Raw genomic sequence first — 22219 nt, forward strand, 5'->3', positions numbered from 1 at the left:
AATTATGGGGACTAAGTAATCCCAAAGAGCAAATATTTTCACATTTAAGATAAGAGGAAATACCGATTTCCGAACAAGTTTTCATGAGTAGTTTTGAGTTCCATCTCTTTTAAGGGATAGCTTTTTGAGTAATAACATCAAATAACATAGAAAGAGTAATGTTTTTAAACATATCAACTGAGTTTTTCTGGAGTAGTATTTAGCACCATATGGGGATGAGTCCATAATTGCTCAAGTCCCCATAAACCATGTAGCTAACGCAGGTAGAAAGGGTCATACTTTTTAGATGATTCCTTAATGCTTCTTATCATAGACTAGTGGATCCACTTAGTTGAGGCGTTCTATATCCAAACAAGTTATAGGACAGTTCTGGCAGCGTGGGCGAGATGTTGTATCATCACATAGATCATACTGATGGTTGTCGATTAGAGAAACTCCCACAAAATTATATTAGTTTATTATATATGTATAGTGAGTTGTTACTTACTGGTTTAAATTCTTTATATAAATTGCACCTTTACTATTGATTAATTCTGCATTTTAGTTGAGTATTCAAGAGTTGAGTAAAGCTGAGGTAATTGTTCTTTCATAATTCAATTCAAGCTTATGTCGTGTTTAGTTTTCCCGTCATATGCTCATACATTCAATGTACTAATCCCATTTGGCCTACATCGCTTTATGATGCAGATATAGGTAACCATGATTAGCATCTAGTGCCTCATCAATCTAGTTGAGCACTCAGAGTCTGTTAGTGAGTCTCCTTGCTTTCTGGAGGATCCCATTTTACATTTTTTTTAGTATTTCAGTTGTTAGGATGATCAGGGGTCTTGTCTCGACATCCCTCATTGTTTTAGAGGCTTCATAGACGGATAGCTATAGTTAATTAGTCTTTCCATTCTCAATTGTTTATGTTAAGACTTGAGTTGTCATTTTAGCCAAACGAATATTTATTTCAGAGCATTCTAAGTTATTTGCATGAGTATATTTTGAGACTGCTTGTTGTGGTTTAATTCTTCTGCTAAGAGTTAAGCCAGGTCAAGGGTTCGCTTGGGGCCAGCAATAGTTCTCGACTGCCAGTCCCGCCCAGGGTGTAGGCTCGGTGCGTGACAAACTTGATATTAGAGAATAGAGTTCAAGAATCCTAGGGAGTCTATGTAGTCATGTCTATAGAGTCCTAGTATAAGCGCGCCACTTCTATAATTAGGAGGTTGGAACATTTAGGAACTATCTCACTTCTTTCATATTCATTTCGTCCGATGGAGTTAATCTTTGTAAAGTTTCCCTCTAACTCGTGCTTGCGCGTTTCTTTCAGATCATGCCTCCACGAAGAGTTTTCTGAGGTCGTCCTGCTAGGAGGAAAGTTGAAGAGCAAGGGGTACCTAATGCCCCAGAAGTGCAACCCCAATGAGAAGCCAATAATGCTGAATTTTGGGACGCAATCTGAATGCTTAGTCAAGCTGTGACCAACAAAGTTGGGAAATAAAAAGGGGCTAGATAGAAAGTGGCTGATGCTTCAAGGATCCGTGTGTTCTTGAGGATGAATCTTCACACCTTCATTGTTTCAAGCACCACAGAGGATCCAAAAACTTTATAGAGAAAATGCAGAAGGTGTTTGAGGTTATGCATATTGTCGATGCTGAGCGAGTGGAACTAGCTGCCTATCAACTGAAGAGTGTTTCTAGGACTTGGTTTGACTAGTGGAAGAAGAGTAGGGTTGAGGATGTACCAGTTTTGAGTTTGAATGTGGTTGAGAAAGCTTTCTTGGGGCATTTCTTTCCCGTGAGATAAGAGAAGCCAAGGTACGGGAATTCCTTACCCTTAAGCAGGAACTTATGAGTGTTCATGAGTACAGTTTGAAGTTCACCCAACTTTCCCAATATGCTCTGTAGATGGTTGATGATATGAGGAGCAGGATGAGTCTGTTTGTTGCTCGGTTGTCTCGTCTGTCATGTAAAGAGGGCAAGGCAGAGATGTTTATAGAGGAGATGGACATAGCAAGACTTATGGGTTATGTGCAGTAGGCTGGGGAAGATAATCTGAAGGATAGAGAAGAATTTAGAAACAAGAAAGCTAAGACAGGGAATGAGTTCAGGCAGCAAAGGAGTAATGTGAACCAGTCTTCCTTTCAACATAAGCAAAAGGGAACTGCTCTATGATCTACTAGTGCACCTACACCAAGGAACAAAGGTGAGTATAGTAGTCAGAATTCACAGAATTTCAAAGCTAGACCTGATGCATCTCAGGGTAGTGCGGCACAAGGAGGTAATTGGGCTCCTACATGTGCTCTGTTTGGTAGGAACCACCCAGGTGAGTGTCGTGACGGCTCTACTGGTTTTTTCAAGTTTGGTCAAGAGGGTCACTTCATGAAAGATAGAGCTCAATCTTCTTCAGTTGCTCCACCAGATAGGGCTGCACCTAGAGAAGGTACTTAAGGGACTGGCGAAAGAGCAAACCGCCTATATGCGATCACTAGTCGTCAAGAGCAAGAGAATTCTCCAAATGTTGTCACTGGTATGATCAAAGTCTTTACTTTTGATGTTTATGCTTTGTTAGATCCAGGGGTGAATCTACCTTTTGTGACTCCATATGTTACGATAAATTTTGATGTTCTTCATGAAAAACTCTTGAGCCCTTTAGTGTTTATACACATGTTGATAAGTCTATTCTAACTTAGAGAGTCTATCGTGACTGTGTTATTTCCGTCAATCAAAAGAGCACCATGGTTGATTTAGTTCAGTTAAACACGGTAGATTTTGATGTTATTCTGGGTATGGGTTGGCTTCATGCCTGTTATGCCTTCATTGATTGTAGAACTCGAGTTGTTAAGTTCCAAATTCCTAATGAGCCAGTTTAGAGTGGAGAACCAAATTAGTAGTGCCTAAAGGTCGTTTCATTTCATACCTTAAGGCGAGAAAGTTATTTTCCAAGGGGTATGTCTATCACTTAGTCAGAGTTAATGATTCTAATGTTGAGATACCTCCTATTAAGTCAGTTCCAGTTGTGAGTGAATTTCCAGAGGTCTTTCCAGACGATCTTACTGGAGTCCCTCCTGAGAGAGAAATAGATTTTGGTATAGATCTTCTTCTCGATACTCGTCCTATATCTATTCCGCCATATAGGATGGCACCAGCAGAGTTAAAAGAGAAAAAAGGGCAGTTGAAAGATCTCCTAGAGAAGGGTTTTATTCAACCAAGTGTCTCACCTTGAGGAGCTCTGGTCTTATTTGTGAGGAATAAGGATACTTCTGTTAGATTGTGTATAGATTACCGTCAGTTGAACAAGGTTACTATCAAAAATAAGTATCCTCTTCTGAGAATTAATTATCTCTTCGATCAACATCAGGGTGCCACTTGTATCTCCAAGATAGACCTCAGATCTGGCTACAAGCAGTTAAGAGTAAGTGAATATGATATTCTAAAGACAACTTTCAGAACCCGTTATGGTCATTATGAGTTTCTAGTCATGTCGTTCACCTTAACCAATGTGCCAACAGTATTCATGGACCTTATGAATAGAGTATTCAAGCCTTATTTATATATGTTTGTTATTGTATTCATTGATGACATTCTAATGTATTCAAGGAATAAGGAAGATCATGCTCGCCATCTCAGAATAGTTCTCCAAGCTCTGAAGGATACAGAGTAGTATGCTAAATTCTCTAAATGTGAGTTTTGGCTTGAGTCTCTAACATTCTTAGGCCATATTGTTTCCAGTGATGGAATTAGAGTTGATCCCAGAAAATAGAGGGAGTACAGAATTAGACGAGACCCATATCTCCAACTGATATTAGGAGTTTCTTGGGGTCGGCTGGATATTATAGAAGGTTTGTAGAGGGGTTCTCATCTATTTCCTCCCATTTGACCAAGTTGACTCAGAAAACAGTGAAGTTTCAATGGTATAAAGCTTGTGAGAAAATATTTTAGGAATTGAAAACTAGGTTGACTACTGCACCAATATTGACCTTACCAGAGGGTACGCAAGGCTTTGTTATATATTTTGATGCGTCCAGAGTTTGTTTGGGTTGTGTGTTAATGTAAAATGGTAAAATTATAGCTTATGCCTCTAGACAACTGAATGTTCATGAGAAGAATTATCCAACCCATGATCTAGAGTTGGCTGTCATAGAATTTTCATTAAAAGTTTGGCATCATTATCTTTATAGTGTTCACTGATCAGAAAAGTCTTCAGTATGTTTAGTCAGAAAGAGCTTAATCTCAGACAAAGAAGGTGATTAGAGTTACTAAAGGATTATGACATGAGTATTCTATACCACCCAGGTAAGGCTAATGTTGTTGTTGATGACTTGAGCAGGTTTTCTGTGGGTAGTACCACCCATGTTGAGGAAGAAAGAGAGAGTTAGCGAAAGATGCGCACAGACTTGCCCGGTTAAGAGCAACTAATGGATTCCACAGAAGGAAGAGTGGTGGTGATAAATGGGGCTGAATCATCATTAGTGTCTGAAGTTAAAGAGAAACAAGGCCAAGATCCTATTTTGCTTGAATTAAAGGCAAATGTTCATAAGCAAAACGTGATGGCTTTTGAACTAGGGGGAGATGGTGTATTGAGGTATCAAGGTAGGTTGTGTGAACCAAGGGTTGATGAACTCCAAGAGAGGATCATGGAGCAAGCTCATAGCTTCAGATATTCCATTCATTTGAGTTCCACTAAGATGTATCGTGACTTGAGAGAAGTATATTCATGAAATAGTATGAAGAAGGGTATTGCTGAGTTCGTTGCTAAATTCCCTAATTGTCAACAAGTTAAAGTAGAGCATCAAAGGCCCGGTGGTATGACTCAGAATATAGAGATTCCATAGTGGAAGTGGGAGATGATCAAGATAGACTTTATTACTAGTTTTTTGCGGTCTCGCACACAACTTGATTCCATTTGGGTGATTGTTGATCGAATGACAAAATCAACCCACTTTTTGCGAGTAAAGACTACTCATTCAGCAGAGGGTTATGCCAGGTTATATATTCAAGAGATACTAAGACTTCATGGAGTTCAAGTTTCCATTATTTCAGATAGAGGTGCACAAATTTGGAAGTCATTCCAGAAAGGCTTGGGTTCAAAAGTGAACTTGAGTACTGCTTTTCATCTTCAGACAGATGGTCAAGCAAAGAGCACAATTCAGACCTTAGAAGATATGTTGAGGGCCTACGTGATTGATTTCAAGGGTATTTTGGATGATCACCTACCTCTCATTGAGTTTACGTATAGCAATAGTTACCACTCTAGAATCCACATGGCTCCTTATGAAGCTCTTTATGGGAGGCGATGTAGATCTGTTATTGGATGGTTTAAGGTTGGTGAAGCTGGGTTGATAGGACCAGACTTAGTTCATCAATCTATGGAGAAGGTGAACGTTATTCAAGAGAGGTTGAAAATAGCGCAGAGTCGTCATAAATCCTACACTGATGTTAGGAGAAGGGAGTTAGAGTTTGAAGTAGATGATTTGGTATACTTGAAAGTTGCACCCATGAAAGGTATTATGAGATTTGGTAAGAAGGCGAAGCCTAGCCCCCGGTATATTGGCCCTTAAAGAATATCCAAAAGGATTGGTAATGTAGCTTATGAGTTGGAGCTACCACAAGAGTTAGTAGCGGTCTATCCAGTATTTCATATTTCCGTGTTGAAGAAGTGCGTGGGAGATTTTTCACTTATCATATCTACTGAAGATATTGGTATCAAAGATTGCTTATCTATAAGGATATTCTTGTTCAGATTTTAGACCGAAAGGTTCGCAAGTTGAGAACCAAGGAAGCAGGATCAGTCAAAGTTCTTTGGAGAAATAAGTTTATTGGGGAAGCTACTTGGAAAGCTGAAGAGGACATGAAGAAGATATATCCACATCTCTTTGAGCCCAGAGAAATTACAGATCAACGTACTAATTTGTTTAATTGATATACTACATGTGTTAGATTTGGTTGTTGGGTGTTTGAGCTTAATGTTAGATGTTACGCCCTAAGCTTGTACAAGTAATCTCATTCGAGGACGAATGTTCCCGAGGGGGAGATATTGTGACACCTTGCTATTGGAAGGAACTAGAATTTGAAAGAAACCTTTTTAGGAATAATCAAATTTGGAAAGTTTGACAAGTTGAGCTAAGTATGACTTTTTGGTCATCTTCAAATGAGCATAACTCCTAACACAAAATAAGTTATGTGGGTTACAAGATACCATTGAATATATCTTTGAAGTATCTTTCCAATGCCACCGAGTTTGCTCATTTTTTAGTTCGTATGAGGGAGATATGCCCATTGGAAGTCAGGTTGAATAGATAAGGAAAGTCAAAACCGGATTTTAGAAGGGTATTATGGTCTTTTCAATACCCAATTAATTAACTTCGTTTTTGGTAATTAATTTGGGGTCAAAACTGAATCGGTTTAGTTTACGCTTCATAAAATTAAGTTAGGGTTTTATGAGGAGTAAAGAAGAGAAAATAGGAGAAGAAGCAAGAATTTGTCGCGTTCCTGAAGTTAAGCTTGTGGATTTAGCAAAGGGTTGATCCCTACGAGGTATGTCAGTTCACATAGCATTGGGTTCGTTCACCCACACGCCAATCATGATTTGATTTGGTGAAATTTTGTCCTTGAAAGTATAGAAATTGAGTTCTTAATGGATTTTGTTGAAGTTTCTATAGGGTTCTTGATTGTTGATATTGTTGAGAAGTTCTTGAGTTAAATTCCAGAAAATTGATGTTGTTTTGAATGGATTCTCATATACCTTGGTTGTGTATTCAAATTCTAAGTGTTTGGGGAAGAAACTAATTGAATCTAGAGGGTTTAGAGTTGAAAAACGAGCAAGAAAGTTCGTCAAAAACCTGGAGAAGGGAGTGGGCTGTCGCACTAGTCAGAGCGACCCAAATAAAGACCCAAATAAACTTTTGTAGTGTGGGCTTTAGGGAGCCACGCCACTCTGAGTACCCCAACCTAGTTTCTGAAGTTTGCCCTCAGGCGCCCGGCACCATTCAAAGCGCTAGGGTCGCCAGGTCTCCTACCATTTCCCACTTCTTTCCTTTTCAATTCCCTTGAATCTTACCAATGTTTCCTAGTTGATTTCTACAGTCTAAGGTATGTCTAAGCATCATGAGATCTTGACCCTTGAATCCATAAATCAAATTCAAAGTAGAGATAAGATTCAAGTCAACAGAGTTCTTAGAATCTTTTCAAAGTCTATTACAATTATTTTAAACTTGTTTTTATAAGACTTAAGCATTGAGTTGAGAAAGAGTAGAGCCGAGTTCATTTCTTTAAAAATGAAGTATGGGAACTAAGTAATCTTAAAGAGCAAATGTTTTTACATTTAAGATGAGAGGAAACACCAATTGCCAAACGAGTTTTCATTAGTAGTTTTGAGTTCCATCTCTTTTAAGGGATAAGTTTTTTCAGTAGTAACCTCAAATCACAGAGAAAGAGTAATGTTTTTAAACATATGAGCTGTGAATTTTGGGAGTAGTATTAACCATCGATATGGGGATGAGTCCATAGTAACTCAAGCCCCCATAAACCATGTAGCTAATGTGGGTAGAAAGGCTCATACTTTTTAGATGATTCCTTAATGCTTCTTAACATAAACTAGTGGATCCACTTAGTTGAGGCAATATATATCCCGGCAAGTTATAAGACAGTTCTAGCAGGATGTGCGGGACGTTGTATCATCACATAGCTCATACTGATGGTTGTCGGTTAGAGAAACTCACACAGAATTATATTACTTTATTATATATGTATATTGAGTTGTTATGTGCTGTTTTAAATGCTTTATATAAACTACACCTTTATTGTTGTTTAATTCTACATCTCAGTTGAGTAAAGTTGAGGTAAGTGTTTATTTTGAATTCAGTTCAAGCTTATGTCGTGTTTAGGTTTCCCCTCACATGCTTGTACATTCAATGAAATCATGTCATTTGGCCTGCATTATTTTATGATGCAGATACAAGTAACCAGGATCAGCATCCAGCACGTCGTTGATCCAATTGAGCACTCAAAGTCAGTCTGTGAGCCTCATTGCTTTCCAGAGGATCCCTTTTTACATTGTTTTAAGTATCTCAGTTGTTAGGATGATCGGGGGTCTTATCCTGACATCCTTCATTATTTTCGATGCTTCATAGACGGATAGATATAGTTCGTTAGTTATTCCATTTTTAATTGTTTATGTTAAAACTTGAGTTGCCATTTTGGCCAGACATATATTTATTTCAAGGCATTCTAAGTTATTTGCATGAGTATATTTTGAGGTTGCTTATTGTGGTTTAAGTCTTCCGCTAATAGTTAAGCCAGGCCGACCGTTCATTTGGGGCCAACAATGGCTCTCGAGTGCCATTCACACCCAGGGTGTAGGCTCGGGGTATGAAAAACTTTATATCAGAGCACAGAGTTCAAGAGTCCTAGGGAATCTATGAAGTTGTGTCTGTAGAGTCATTGTTATCGGTGTGAAGCACGCCACATCTAAAATTACGAGGTTGCAACATTTAGGAACTATCTCACTTCTTTCATATTCATTTTGTGTGATAGATTAATCTCTGTAAAGTTTCCTTCTAACTCGTGCTTGCGCATGTCTTTCAGATCATGCCTCCACGAAGAGCTGTCTGAGGTCATCCTGCTAGGAGGAAAGTTGAAGAGCAAGGGGTATCTAATGCCCCAGAAGTGCAACCTCAAGGAGAAGTCACTAATGTTGAATTTCATGAAGCAATCCAAATGCTAAGTCAAGATGTGACCAACCAAGTTGGACAACAAAGAGGGGCTAGACAGGAATCGGCTCATACTTCAAGGATCCATGAGTTCTTGAGGATGAATCCTCCAAGCTTCAAGGGTTCAAGCACCGTAGAGGATCCGGGAAATTTTATAAAGGAACTGCAAAAGATGTTTGAGGTTATGCATGTTGCCGATGCTAAGCAAGTGGAACTAGCTTCCTATCAACTGAAGTGTAATACGAGGACTTGGTTTGACTAGTGGAAGAAGAGTAGGGTTGACGATGCACCAGTTTTGAGTTGGATTGTGTTCGAGAGTGATTTCTTGGGCAGTTTCTTTCCATGTGAGCTAAGAGAAGCCAAGGTACAGGAATTCCTTACCCTTACACAGGAACCTATGAATGTTCATGAGTACAGTTTGAAGTTTACACAACTTTCCTGATATGCTCCGGAGATAGTTGCTGAGATGAGGAGCAAGATAAGTCTGTTTGTTGCTGGGTTCTCTCGTCTTTAAAGTAAAAAGGGCAAGGCAGTGATGCTTATAAGGGACATGGAAATAGTGAGACTTCTGGTTTATGTGCAGCAGGCTTAGGAAGAAAAGCTGAGGAATAGAGAAGAATTTAGAAACAAGAAAGCTATGACAGGGAATGAGTCCGGGCAGCAAAGTAGTAATGTGAACCGGTCTTCCTTTCAATTTAAGAAAAAGAGACCGGCTCCATCATCTACTAGTACACCTGCACCGAATTACAAAGGTGAGCCTAGTAGTCAGAATTCGCAAAATTTCAAAGCTAGACCTGCTGAGTCTCAGGGTGTTGTGGCACAAGGAGGTAATTGGGCTCCTACATGTGCTACGTGAGGTAGGAACCACACAAGTGTGTGTCGTGATGGCTCTATTGGTTGTTTCAAGTGTGGTCACGAGGGTCACATCATGAAAGAGTATCCTAAGAACAGGCAAGGAAATGGTAATAAGGGCAAGAGAGCCCAATCTTCTTCAATTACTCCACAAGACCAGGCTACACCTAGAGGAGCTACTTCAGGGACTGGCAGAGAAGCAAACTGCTAATATGCAATCACTAGTCATCAAGAGCAAGAAAATTCTCTAGATGTTGTCACTAGTATGATCAAAAACTTTACTTTTGATGTTTATGCCTTGCTAGATCTAGAGGCGAGTGTATATTTTGTGACTCCATATGTTGCGATGAATTTTGATGTTCTTCTTGAGAAACTTTGTGAGCCCTTTAGTGTTTCTACACCTATTGGTAAGTCTATTCTAGCTTAGAGAGTCTATCGTGATTGTGTTATTTCCGTTTATAACAAGAGCACCATGGTTGCTTTAGTTGAGTTAGACATGGTAGATTTTGATGTTATTTAGGGTATGGACTGGCTTCATGTATGTTATGCCTTTATTGATTGTAGAACTCGAGTTGTTAAGTTCTGAATTCCTAATGAGCCAATTATAGAATGGAGTAGCAGATCAGTAGTGCTTAAGGGTTTTTTCATTTCATACCGTAAGGCGAGAAAGTTTGTTTCCAAGGGGTGTGTCTATCACTTAGTAAAGGTTAATGATTCTAGTGTTGAGACACCTCCTATTGAGTCAGTTCCAGTTGTGAGTGAATTTCCAGAGGTCTTTCCAAATGATCTTCCCGAAGTCCTTCCTAAGAGATACATAGATTTCAGTATAGATCATCTTCCCAATACTCGTCTTATATCTATTCTACCATATATGATGGCACCAACAGAGTTAAAAGAGCTAAAAAGCAGTTGAAAGATCTCCTTGAGAAGGGCTTTATTCGACCAAGTGTCTCACCTTGGGGTGCTCTGGTCTTATTTGTGAAGAAGAAGGATGGTTCTCTTAGAATGATTATAGACTACCATCAATTGAACAAGGTTACTATCAAGAATAAATATCCTCTTCCAAGAATTGATAATCTCTTTGATCAACTTTAGGGTGCCACTTTTTTTTCCAAGATAGACCTCAGATCTGGCTACAATCAGTTAAGAGTAAGAAATGTGATATTCCAAAGACTATTTTCATGACCCGTTATGGTTATTATGAGTTTCTGGTCATGTCGTTCAGTACAACCAATGCGCCTACATCATTCATGGACCTTATATATAGATTATTCAAGTCTTATTTGGATATGTTTGTTATCGTGTTCATTGATGACATTCTAATTTGTTCAAGGAATAAGGAAGATCATACTAGCCATCTCAAATAGTTCTCCAAACGCTAAAGGATACAAAGTAGTACTCTATTTTCTCTAAATGTGAGTTTTGGATTGGGTCTCTAGCATTCTTAGGCCACATTGTTTTCAGTGATGAAATTAGAGTTGATATCCAGAAAATAGAGGGAGTGCAGAATTTGCCGAGACCCACATCTCCAACTGATATTAGGAATTTCTTGGGGTCGGCTGGATATTATAGAAGGTTCATAGAGGGGCTCTCATCTATTTCCTCCCCTTTGACCAAGTTGACTCAGAAAATAGTGAAGTTTCAATGGTTTGAAGCTTGTGAGAAAAGCTTTCAGTAATTGAAAACTAGGTTGACTACTGCCCTAGTATTGACCTTACCAGAGGATACGCAAGGCTTTGTTGTAAATTGTGATGCGTCTAGAGTTGGTTTGGGTTGTGTGTTAATCTAGAATGGTAAAGTTATAGATTATGCCTCCAGAGAGCTGAAAGTTCACGAGAAGAATTATCCAACCAATGATCTAAAGTTGGCTGCCGTAGTATATGCTTTAAAATTTTGGCGTCATTATCTTTATGGTGTTCATGTGGATGTGTTCACCGATCACAAGAGTTGCCAGTATGTTTTTATTCAGAAATAGCTTAGGTGATTAGAGTTACTCAAGGATGATGACATCAGTATTCTATGCCACCCAAGTAAGACTAAGGTTGTTGTAGATGCCTTGAGTAGGTTGTCTATGGGTAGTACCGCCCATGTTGAGAAAGAAAGAGAGAGTTAGCAAAAGATGTGCACAGACTTGCACGGTTAAGAGTTTGAGTAATGGATTCCACAGAAGGAGGAGTGGTGGTGATAAATGTGGCTGAATCATCATTAGTGTCTGAAGTTATAGAGAAACAAGACCAAATTCCTATTTTTCTTGATTTGAAGGCAAATTTTCATAAGCAAAATGTGATAGCTTTTAAACAAGGGGGAGATGGTGTATTGAGGTATCAAGGTAGGTTGTGTGTACCAAGGGTGGATGAACTCCAAGAAAGGATCATGGAGGAAGCTCATAGCTCCAGATATTTCATTCATCTGGTTTACACAAAGATGTATCATGACTTGGGAGGAGTATATTGGTGGGATAGTATGAAGAAGGGTATTGTTAAGTTCTTGCTAAATGCCCGAATTGTCAACAAGTTAAAGTAGACCATCAAAGGTTCGATGGTATTGTTCAGAATATAGATATCCCAGAGTGGAAGTGGGAGATGATCAATATGGACTTCATTACTAGTTTGCCACGGTCTCGTAGGCAACATGATACCATTTGGGTGATTGTTGATTGAATGACAAAATCAGCCCAGTTTTTGCCAGCAAAGACTACCATTCAGCAGAGGATTATGTCAGATTATATATTCAAAAGGTAGTAAGACATTATAGAGTTCCAGTTTCCATTATTTTAGATAGAGGTTCACAATTTACTGCACAATTTTGGAAGTCATTCCAAAAAAGTTTAGGTTGAAAGGTGAACTTGAGTACTGCTTTTCATCCTCAGAAAGATGGTCAAGTATATTGCACTATTCAAACCTTAGAAGATATGTTGAGGTCCTGCGTGATTGATTTAAAGGGTAATTGGGTTGATCACCTACCCCTCATTGAGTTTGCGTATAACAATAGTTACTACTCTAGAATCCACATGGCTCCTTATGAAACTCTTTATCGGAGGTGATGCAGATCTCCTATTGAATGGTTTGAGGTTGGTGAAGCTGGATTGATAGGACCAGACTTAGTTCATCAAGTTATCAAGAAGGTGAAAGTTATTCAAGAGAGATTGAAAACATCGCAGAGTCATCAGAAATCCTACCCAAATGTTAGGAGAAGGGAGTTAAAGGTTGAAGTAGATGATTGGGTATACGTGAAAGTTTCACCCATGAAGGGTGTTATGAGATTTGGTAAGAAGGGGAAGCTTAGCCACCGGTATATTGGCCCTTACAGAATATACAAAATGATTGATAATGTAGCTTATGAGTTGGAGCTACCACAGGAGTTAGCAGCGGTCCATCCGATATTTCATATTTCCATGTTGAATGAATACATGGGAGATCCTTCACTTATCATACCTACTGAAGATATTGGTATCAATGATAGCTTACTTATGAGGAGATTCATGTTAAGATTTTCGACAGCCAGGTTCGCAAGTTGAGAACCAAGGAATTAGCATCAATCAAAGTTATTTAGAGAAATAAGTTTTTTGAGAAAGCTACTTCGAAGACTGAGGAGGACATGAAGAAGAGATATCCTGATCTCTTTGAGCCCAGAGAAATTCCAGATCGCGGTACTAATTCTCTTTTAGTACTCTTTAATTGATATATTGCATGTGTTAGATTTGCTTGTTGGGTGTTTGAGCTTAATGTTAAATGTTACACCCTTAGCATGTAAGAGTAATCTCATTCAAGGATGAATGTTCCCAAGGGGGAGATATTGTAACACCTTTCTATTCGAAGGAACTAGAAAGAACTAGAATTTGAAAGAACACTATTTTTGGAAATAATCAAATTTGGAATGTTTGACAAGTTGATCTAAGTATGAGTTTTGGGTAAACTTCAAACGACCATAACTCTTAATATAGGATGAGTTAGGTAGGCTACAAGATACCGAAAGGAAGATATTTGAAATATCTTTCCAACGCCACTGAGTTTGCTCAATTTTTAGTTCGTATGAGGGATAAATGCCCATTGGAAGTCAGGCTGTCTAGATAAGAAAAGTCAACCAGATTTTAGGAGGGTATTATGGTCTTTTCACTTCCCAATTAATTATATTCGTTTTTGATAATTAATTTGTGGTCTAAACTGAATCAGTTCAATTTACGCTTCATAAAATTAAGTTAGGGTTTTGAGAGAAGAGAAAAGAAGAGGACAAAAGAGGAGAAGAAGCAAGGATTCATCACGTTCTTGAAGATAAGCTTGTGGATTTCGCCAAGGGTTGATCCCCACGAGGTATGTGAGATCACATAGCAATGGGTTCATTCACCCACGCGCCAATAATGATTTTATTCCGTGAAATTTTGTTCTTGAAAGTATATAAATTGAGTTCTTGATGGATTGTGTCGAAGTTCCTATTGGGATCTTGATTGATTGGATTCTCGTATACCTCGGTTGTGTATTCGAATTCGAAGCATTTGGGGAAGAAACCAATTGAATCTAGAGGGTTTAGAGTTTAAAAAAAATTCATCAAAAACCTGGTGAAGGGGGCTGGGGCACTGCGCCATTGAGAGCGCCCCAAATAAACTTATGTAGTTTTGGCTCTGGGGCTCATCGCCACTCAAAGCGCCCCTACCTAATTTCTGAAGTTTTCCATCTGGCGCCTAGCGCCATTTAGAGCGCCAGGGTCGCCAGGTCTCCTACCATTTCCCGCTTCTTTCTGTTTGAGTTCCCTTGAATCGTACATTTTTTCCTAGTTGATTTATACACCATAAGGTACGTATAAACATCATCATATCATCTAGAACATGAGATCATGACCCGTCAATCCATAAATCAAATTCAAGGTAGATCTAAGAGTCAAGTCAATAGAGTTCTTAGAATCTTTTCAAAGTCTATTACAATCATTTTAAACATTTTTTAAAAAGACTTAAGCATTGAGTTGAGAAAGAGTATAGCCGAGTTCATTTCTTTAAAACTGGTGTATGTAGGACTAAGTACTCCCAAAGAGCAAAAAATTTCACATTTAAGATGAGAGGAAACACTGATTTCCAAACGAGTTTTCATGAGTAGTTTTGAGTTCCATCTATTTTAAGGGATAAGATTTTTGAGTAATAACCTCAAATCACAGAGAAAGAGTTAAGTTTATAAACATATGAGCTGAGTATTTTTTTGGAGTATTATTGAGCACCGATATGGGGACGAGTCCATAATAACTCAAGTCCCCATAAACCATGTAGCCAACGTGGGTATAAAGGGTCAGACTTTTTAGATGATTCCTTAATGCTTTTTCACATAGACTAGTGGATCCACTTAGTTGAGGTGTTCTATATCCTAGCAAGTTATAGGATAGTTCTAGCAGCGTGGGCGAGACGTTGTATCATCACATAACTCCTAGTGATGGTTGTCGATTAGAGAAACTCCCACAAAATTATATTACTTTATTATATATGTATATTGAAGAGTTGAGTAAATCTTGGGTAAGTGTTCTTTCAGAATTCAGTTCAATCTTATATCGTGTTTAGTTTTCCCCTTGCATGCTTGTACATTTAATGTACTAATTCCATTTGGCCTGCATCATTTTATGATGCAGATACAGGTAACGAGGGTCACCATCCACCGCCTCGTCGATCCAATTGAGCACTCAGAGTCAGTTTGTGAGCCTCCTTGCTTTTCGGAGGATCCATTTTTACATTGTTTTTAGTATTACAGTTTTTAGGATGATCGGGGATCTTGTCCCGACATTCCTCATTGCTTTAGAGGCTTCATAGATGGAAAGCTATAATTTGTTAGTCTTTCCATTTTCAATTGTTTATGTTAAGACTTGAGTGGCCTTTTTGGCCAGACGAATATTTATTTCAAGGCATTCTAAGTTATTTGCATGAGTATCTTTTGAGACTGCTTGAAGCGACCCTTTCAAAACGGTATCACTACTTAAAAAAGAAATCTAATTAAAATACTCGCGACATTCAAAACCAATTAATGAGGCATACTGATTTTAATCTAGTAGAGGGATTAGATTCATAACGAACTCAAAAAATAAAAAAATAATCTAGATAATTAACCGACCAGATCTTCATGCATATTTTAACCTGGCACTCGAGGTGAAATAACAAGAATATTACACTTCTGAGTACCGAAATCAGCCAACTCATACTTCACACAACTTTCAAGACATATAGCAAATTAGTATATTACAAAACTTGGGTTTACACACCCCAAAAAGATTTTTAAAAAATGTATAACCATACTTATATTACAACCCATGGTGATATGACCAAATTAGCCCCCAAAATCTCATGTAAATATACAACACAAAGATCATGTACAAGTCCCAAGGTTTATACAAAATATAGATGCCTATATGCAAATGTGATCTTCCTTAAGGCTTTCAAAATCTCCATCATCAATGGCCAGCTTCAAGCATCATCGCGAACAGCCCCCTACGATAGAAACAACTATCGCTAAGCATATAGCTTAGTGGTGTGCAAACTATAGGTTTGGAGCCCTCAAATTCACCAAGTTATCATTCTCAAGTCAAGGGCAGCACGATCGAAACAAAATCAGTAAATCAAGTAACCAATATACAAGGAGTATCAAGTTCAATATTTAAAGGTCCAAATGTTAAGAAAGCTCATAACACAACTTTTCAAGAAATTCAATAACAAGGCTCACCCAATATATACATCATGTCGTCACACCAGGCACGAGCAGGTGTCAAGAAGGGTCAAAACCCAATAATCAAGAGAACCAAGAACCATATTAAAAATGGCTTTCTAGTTCGTACTTCAAAATGGACAACTTCCATTCTTAAGACGGACTAAAAATCCAGAGTCAAGATGGCAAATGATCCAAACCAAGAGGCATGCCAAGAGTGACAAAGTCACAGCCACAAGAAGGACAAGGTCCCAACAAGAGTGCCAAGTGATCAAACAGTCCGTACAAGTGGGCGAGTTACACAATCTTCTTTAATGTATTAAAGAATATCAATACGACAATGCAAAGTGACAAGTTGTAACCAAGGTACCAAGATAACTTTCAGATATACCAGCAGGTAAAAAGAGTACAAGTATAAGTTTAAACACAAACCTCAGTTCTTTAGCACAAAAACAGTCCAACACAACTTCACGAGTTCAAATCGTAGACCAACCAGCGTATCAAAGTCTTCAACTCGTACACGAGGATATACAACCTTTAAAAAATGAATTCAATTGCTTATTTACTTTCTAGTAGCTCAATAATGATGGCGTAACACAGGGTTATCATCACAAGTAAGCCTAACTTGTACAAATACGACTATACTCCCGAAACAGAAATTCTGCCCAATAAAAGCACTTCATCTCGCAACTTAGATTTGAAACAGAAAACGGCAAAAATGGAATTTATATCCTTCATAAAAGATGTAGGTACATCTTTTAAGCTTGAAAATAATCAAGAATCACCACAAAATACGCTTTGTACAAAAAGATATAAACAAAACACTAACAGTTGAACATACAGGATTTCAAATTCCAGAATCTGGACAGAACATGTCATAGGTTTCGTCCCTTATTTCGTAGTCCTAATAGCTAAATTAGAGTTTACCATAAACATAATAGTTGTAGGTATAGGAATCAGCTTTCCAAAACATATTTATTCACCTCAAAAGAAGTTATACAGAACGAGATATTCTAAAATTACTAAACACTACCCAGCTTCAAAAAAACAAGTTTTGATTACTCACCAAAAGGTAGGATGTCTCGACTTCCACCTAGAAGGACCAAGGTTTTCTCTTGTGATTTTGATGAAAATCTGGTTAGAAAATGTTCTTATGTTCTTGGACTTCAGTTCCAAACGAAAATCACAAGAGGAGGTGTGATAATATAGTCTAATGAGGATGCTTAGTCACATATACAACTGTCCCTAAAGGGTGCTGCCCCATTTTATTGTGTGCTGCCCTAAATGTATACATATACACCTATATGTATATAATTGTTATGAACACTTTCAATTCATATGTAATTTTAACTAGAAAAAATTACGTAAATACCCCCATACAATACCTTAAATTACGAGCACAATCTATTTTAAACAAGGTTGCATTTATCACAAAATTTCAAGTTCCCAAAATAAGAGTAAAACATATTGTAGTAATTAAGAAATGATGCATCGGCATACAAGAGTTGATCTAGTATTTTAGGGGTGTTACACTGCTTATTATTGATTAAGTCTTCCACTAAGAGTTATGTCAGGCCAAGGGTTCGCTTGGGGCCAGCAATGGTTCTCGAGTGCCAGTCGCTCCCAGGGTGTAGTCTCGGAGCGTGACATAATCCTTCATTTTGGCTCATCACAATGAACTACTTCTAAGCATCCTTAAGTCCTATATAATACTTTATCTTGGTTCCTCACAATGAACTACTTCTACATCCTTTTCCCCATTTTGACATATTGCACAAGAAAGAAAACACCAAACCCTTGCTTGCAATGACCACTAATAGTATAATCATAAATGAAAAATCACCTATGCTTGGTGAGGAAAAACCATTGATTTTTTATGCATCCCATATGAAAAATTAGTCCAACATTAATTCTCATATAATATATACGTCCGGATGACGAGAAGCCTTGTGCTGTAGCACAAGAACTTCATGTTCCCCTTATTGACTCAAGGGGTTTCTTTTCTGCTGACCCTTTTGCCGCCCAACAAGCATCTAGGCTTGTTGGTGAAGCGTGCAGGAGTCATGGTTTCTTTCTTATAGTGAACCACGGAGTTGATGCTAATCTCATCTCTAATGCTCATCGTTACATGGACATGTTCTTTGACATGCCTCTCTATGAAAAGAAAAAAGCTCAAAGGAAAATTGGTGAACATTGTGGTTATGCCAGTAGCTTTGCTGGAAGGTTTTCTTCATAACTTCCTTGGAAAGAGACACTTTTTACTATACTTTGCTCAAGAAGGCTCATCTCACATAGTTGAGGAGTATTTCCAAAGAACATTGGGTGAAAGTTTTAAAAATCTCGGGTAAGGACAATCGACTATATTTCCCAGCAAACCCGGTGCGAAATCATCCCTGCGAAACCCATAACCTAGCAGCCTAAACAATCACGTCGCCGTCTCCTTTTACCCCTTTTTCGCGGAGTCGCAGGCCTGATTAACAGTCCTATCCTTTGTCTTGAAAAGGAGCGAAGGAATTCAAATTTGAATACTCGTTTACCCCCCCCCCCCACACACCAATCGACCTTAGTTTTTCGGTCTATATAAAGCTTTCATCTTCACTATTTTAAGGCAGCAGCTCACCTCTTAAGAAGAGGATTTTGGACATAAAAAACAACAAATCCTAAACGAGGGAAAGATACAAAAAAACTCTCCCAATCCTTGGTTTATCGGCAACCTGAGGTCTACTTCTTTTTTTTTATGTTTTGGTGTTGATTCTCTTCTTTCGTAACCGAATTCATATTGGTGTAAAAGCTTCATGGTCAAGCTCGTTGTCCTAGTCTCGCTGCCCGAAAAAAGGTAATTTCTCCCCCATTTAGTTTTTCTTTGTTCTGCTCGTCTTCAATCTAAGCATTATAATTTAATTTATCATAGTTTCTATTTCAGTATGTTTGATTCTAAATGAGAATAAGATTATGCGTCTTGTTTTTATCAATACAATTCTATAAATTGTTGGTCGTATTGTACTCGATTTGTTGCCTGCAGATTATAGTTCAGTTTTGAGTTTTTGATTAGACCTTATTTGTCATCTTTTCTTGTTCGATTCTTGCTTGAGGTTGAGCAGTAATGTTTGTTCTTATTTATTGGTAGTGTCATCATATTAGCATGATTTGAATTCGTTCCTCTCAAACTTAAGGTCGTATTGAAGTTGTGGACAAAGGTTTATCGTTTGCGGGTCATCTGTTAGTTTGAAATGATGTATTCTGTTGTGTTTCTTGTCCTTGGCATGAGTTGAAAGCTGTCTTTTCTTTAGTGGTTTGATTATTTAAAATAGGTTTTTTGGGGCATATTGTTACTAGCTCGAATAAGACCCTGTTTCTCTGTTTAGATGCAGCATGATCATTATTTAACTAGTTAGTAGAAAAGTTTGAATTTGAACAAAGTTTTATGAGATATGCTGTAGTTTACTCTTTTCTTTCTCAAATGCCTTGATCATGTACCTTACTGTATCGTTTCCATTATGTACCTGATCTTGTGTTTATTTTGTTAAAATTTTGAAGTTTTGTCCAGATTAGTGAAGTTCTAAGCATGAAATGGGTTAACAAACTGACTAATCCAGGTTTTGTTGCTCCTCTTTTCTTTGTTTGAGTTTATTTTATCTCTAGCATGGTTAGTGTCATGTTTTGTTGTTTCTCATCTTAAATCTTCCTACTTGAATCCTCGTCGAATTCATTTTGCCATTGTTTTGCTCTCTTTTCAAAATCAAGTCTTTCATTTTATTTGCTACTGGTTGGCATCATTTTCATTTAGGTGTAAGATTTCAAAATTAATTAATATGATATGATTGAAGCAATTGGGCCAAGTGTTCCTCAACTCATGGATACTCAACTCAATGCAGCATAAAAATAATAATAAATATGCACTTTATATAAATCATTTAAAATAATATATAACAACTCAATGTATTTAAAAATACAATAATAACTCGCTCTGTATGTAAAGATACAAAATAACTCAATTTGGGAGATTCTCTAACCGACAACCATCACTATGAGCTATGTGATGATACATCGTCTTGCCCACGTTGCCAGAACTGTCCTATACCTTTTCAGAGTATAAGACATCCTCAACTAAGTTGCTCCACTAAGCTATGCTTAAAAATCAATAAGGAATCATCTAAAAAGTATGACCCGTTCTACCCACGTTGGCTATATGGTTTATGAGGATTTTGAGTTCTATGAACTCGTCCCCATATCGGTGCTCAATACTACTCCTAAAAATATACTCAACTTATACGTTCAAAAACATTTCCTCATCCTCAAGCTTTGAGATTATTATTCAAAAGGTTCTCTTAAAAGAGATTATACACAAAAACTCCTCATGAACTCATTTTGAAATCGATGTTTCCGCTCATTTTAAATGTAAAAACAATTACTCTTGAGAATACTTAATTCCCATATATTCATTTTGAACCAAGTTTGTAACGCCCCGATCCTACACCTTAGACGTGGCCGCCATTCCAGAACCATTGATGGCCTCAAGCGAACCCTTGGCCTGGCTCAACTCTCAGCAGAAGACTTACTCAAGTGATATAGAATTACAAAAACAACTCGACTCATAAATAAAGTAGTTAACTCAAAATACTCAAATGAACATAAGTGTTCAACTCACCATCTTTAAAACATTAACAAAAGAAATGAAAGAAAGACTCATCAAAAACTACTATCTATCTATGAAGCCTATAATACTATGAGGGATGTCGGGACAAGACCACCAATCATCCTAACAAAACTGAAATAGATAAAAATTAAAAAAAGGATCCTCCGGAAGCAAGGAGGCTCACCAAAGCTAACTCGAACTGCTATGTTATCAACTAAACGCATGTTGATGACCCTAATCTCCTGTATGTACATCATGAAATTATGCATGCCAAATGGCATCATTACATTGAATGTACGAACATGTAAGGGGAAATACCGAACATTATATAAAAAGTTGAACTTAGAAATAAGGAAACATACTCACATCAACTCATGGATACTAAACTCAATGTAGTATTAAAACAACAATAAAGATGAAATTTATATAAAGGATTTAAAACAATATATAACAACTTAATGTATTTAAAAATACAATAATAACGCAGTTTGTATGTAAAAATACAAAATAACTCAATTTGGAAGATTCTCTAATCGACAACCATCACTATGAGCTATGTGATGATTCAACGTCTCGCCCACGCTGCCAGAATATTCCTATACCTTGCCGTAGTATAAGACATGCTCAACTAAGTGGATCCACTAAGCTATGATTAAAAGGCAATAAGGAATCATCTAAACAGTATGACCCTTTCTACCCGCGTTGGATACATGGTTTATGAAGACGTTGAGTTATAAGGGCTCGTCCCCATATCGGTGCTTAATGCTACTCCCAAAAATATTCTCAGCTCATATGCTTAAAAAACATCCTTAAACTTTGAGATTATTACTTAAAAGGTTCTCTTAAAAGAGATTATACTCAAAAACTCCTCATGAACTCATTTGGAAATCGATGTTTCCGCTCCTTTTAAATGTAAAACATTTACTCTTGGGAATACTTAGTTCCCATATACTCATTTTGAAAAATAAAACTAAACTCTCCTCATCCTCAAACTCAGGTACTCAGGTCTTAAAACAATTTTTTTTAAAATATTGTAAGAGACTTCTCAAAATGACTCGAAAGAACTCTCAAGACTTTGCCCTTAACTCTACCTTGAATTTGAATTATGAATTCAAGGGTTATGATTCATGTTATGAAGGATCTCTCAATTTTTAGATGTAGTTTAGAGTAGTTAGAATCATAAAGGAGTAAAGTTACACCTTAAAAGAACTCAGACGGGTCAAACGATGGAAAACACGATGGGGCAGGTGACCCTGACGCACTGAGTGGCGCGGGGAGCCAGTCCTCAAACTTCTGAAGGTCACTTCTGGCGCATTGCTGATGTGGTGCGCCAGCCCCTGCCTGAAAAACACGACGAATTTTGTTCTC

At 37.7% G+C, this 22219-nt stretch overlaps 1 protein-coding gene and 1 pseudogene across 2 annotated transcripts in view; both read left to right on the forward strand.

Annotated features, from left to right (window-relative positions):
- LOC125839078 (peroxisomal membrane protein 11C-like) overlaps positions 1 to 22219 on the forward strand; it is a 485045-nt gene that overhangs the window by 431217 nt on the left and 31609 nt on the right. The window lies entirely within an intron of this gene.
- LOC125839050 (gibberellin 20 oxidase 1-like) lies at positions 18022 to 18563 on the forward strand (annotated as a pseudogene).

Source organism: Solanum verrucosum, unplaced genomic scaffold (genome assembly GCF_900185275.1).
Source record: "Solanum verrucosum unplaced genomic scaffold, falcon-dt-bn FXZP01000163.1, whole genome shotgun sequence".
NCBI lineage: Eukaryota > Viridiplantae > Streptophyta > Magnoliopsida > Solanales > Solanaceae > Solanum > Solanum verrucosum.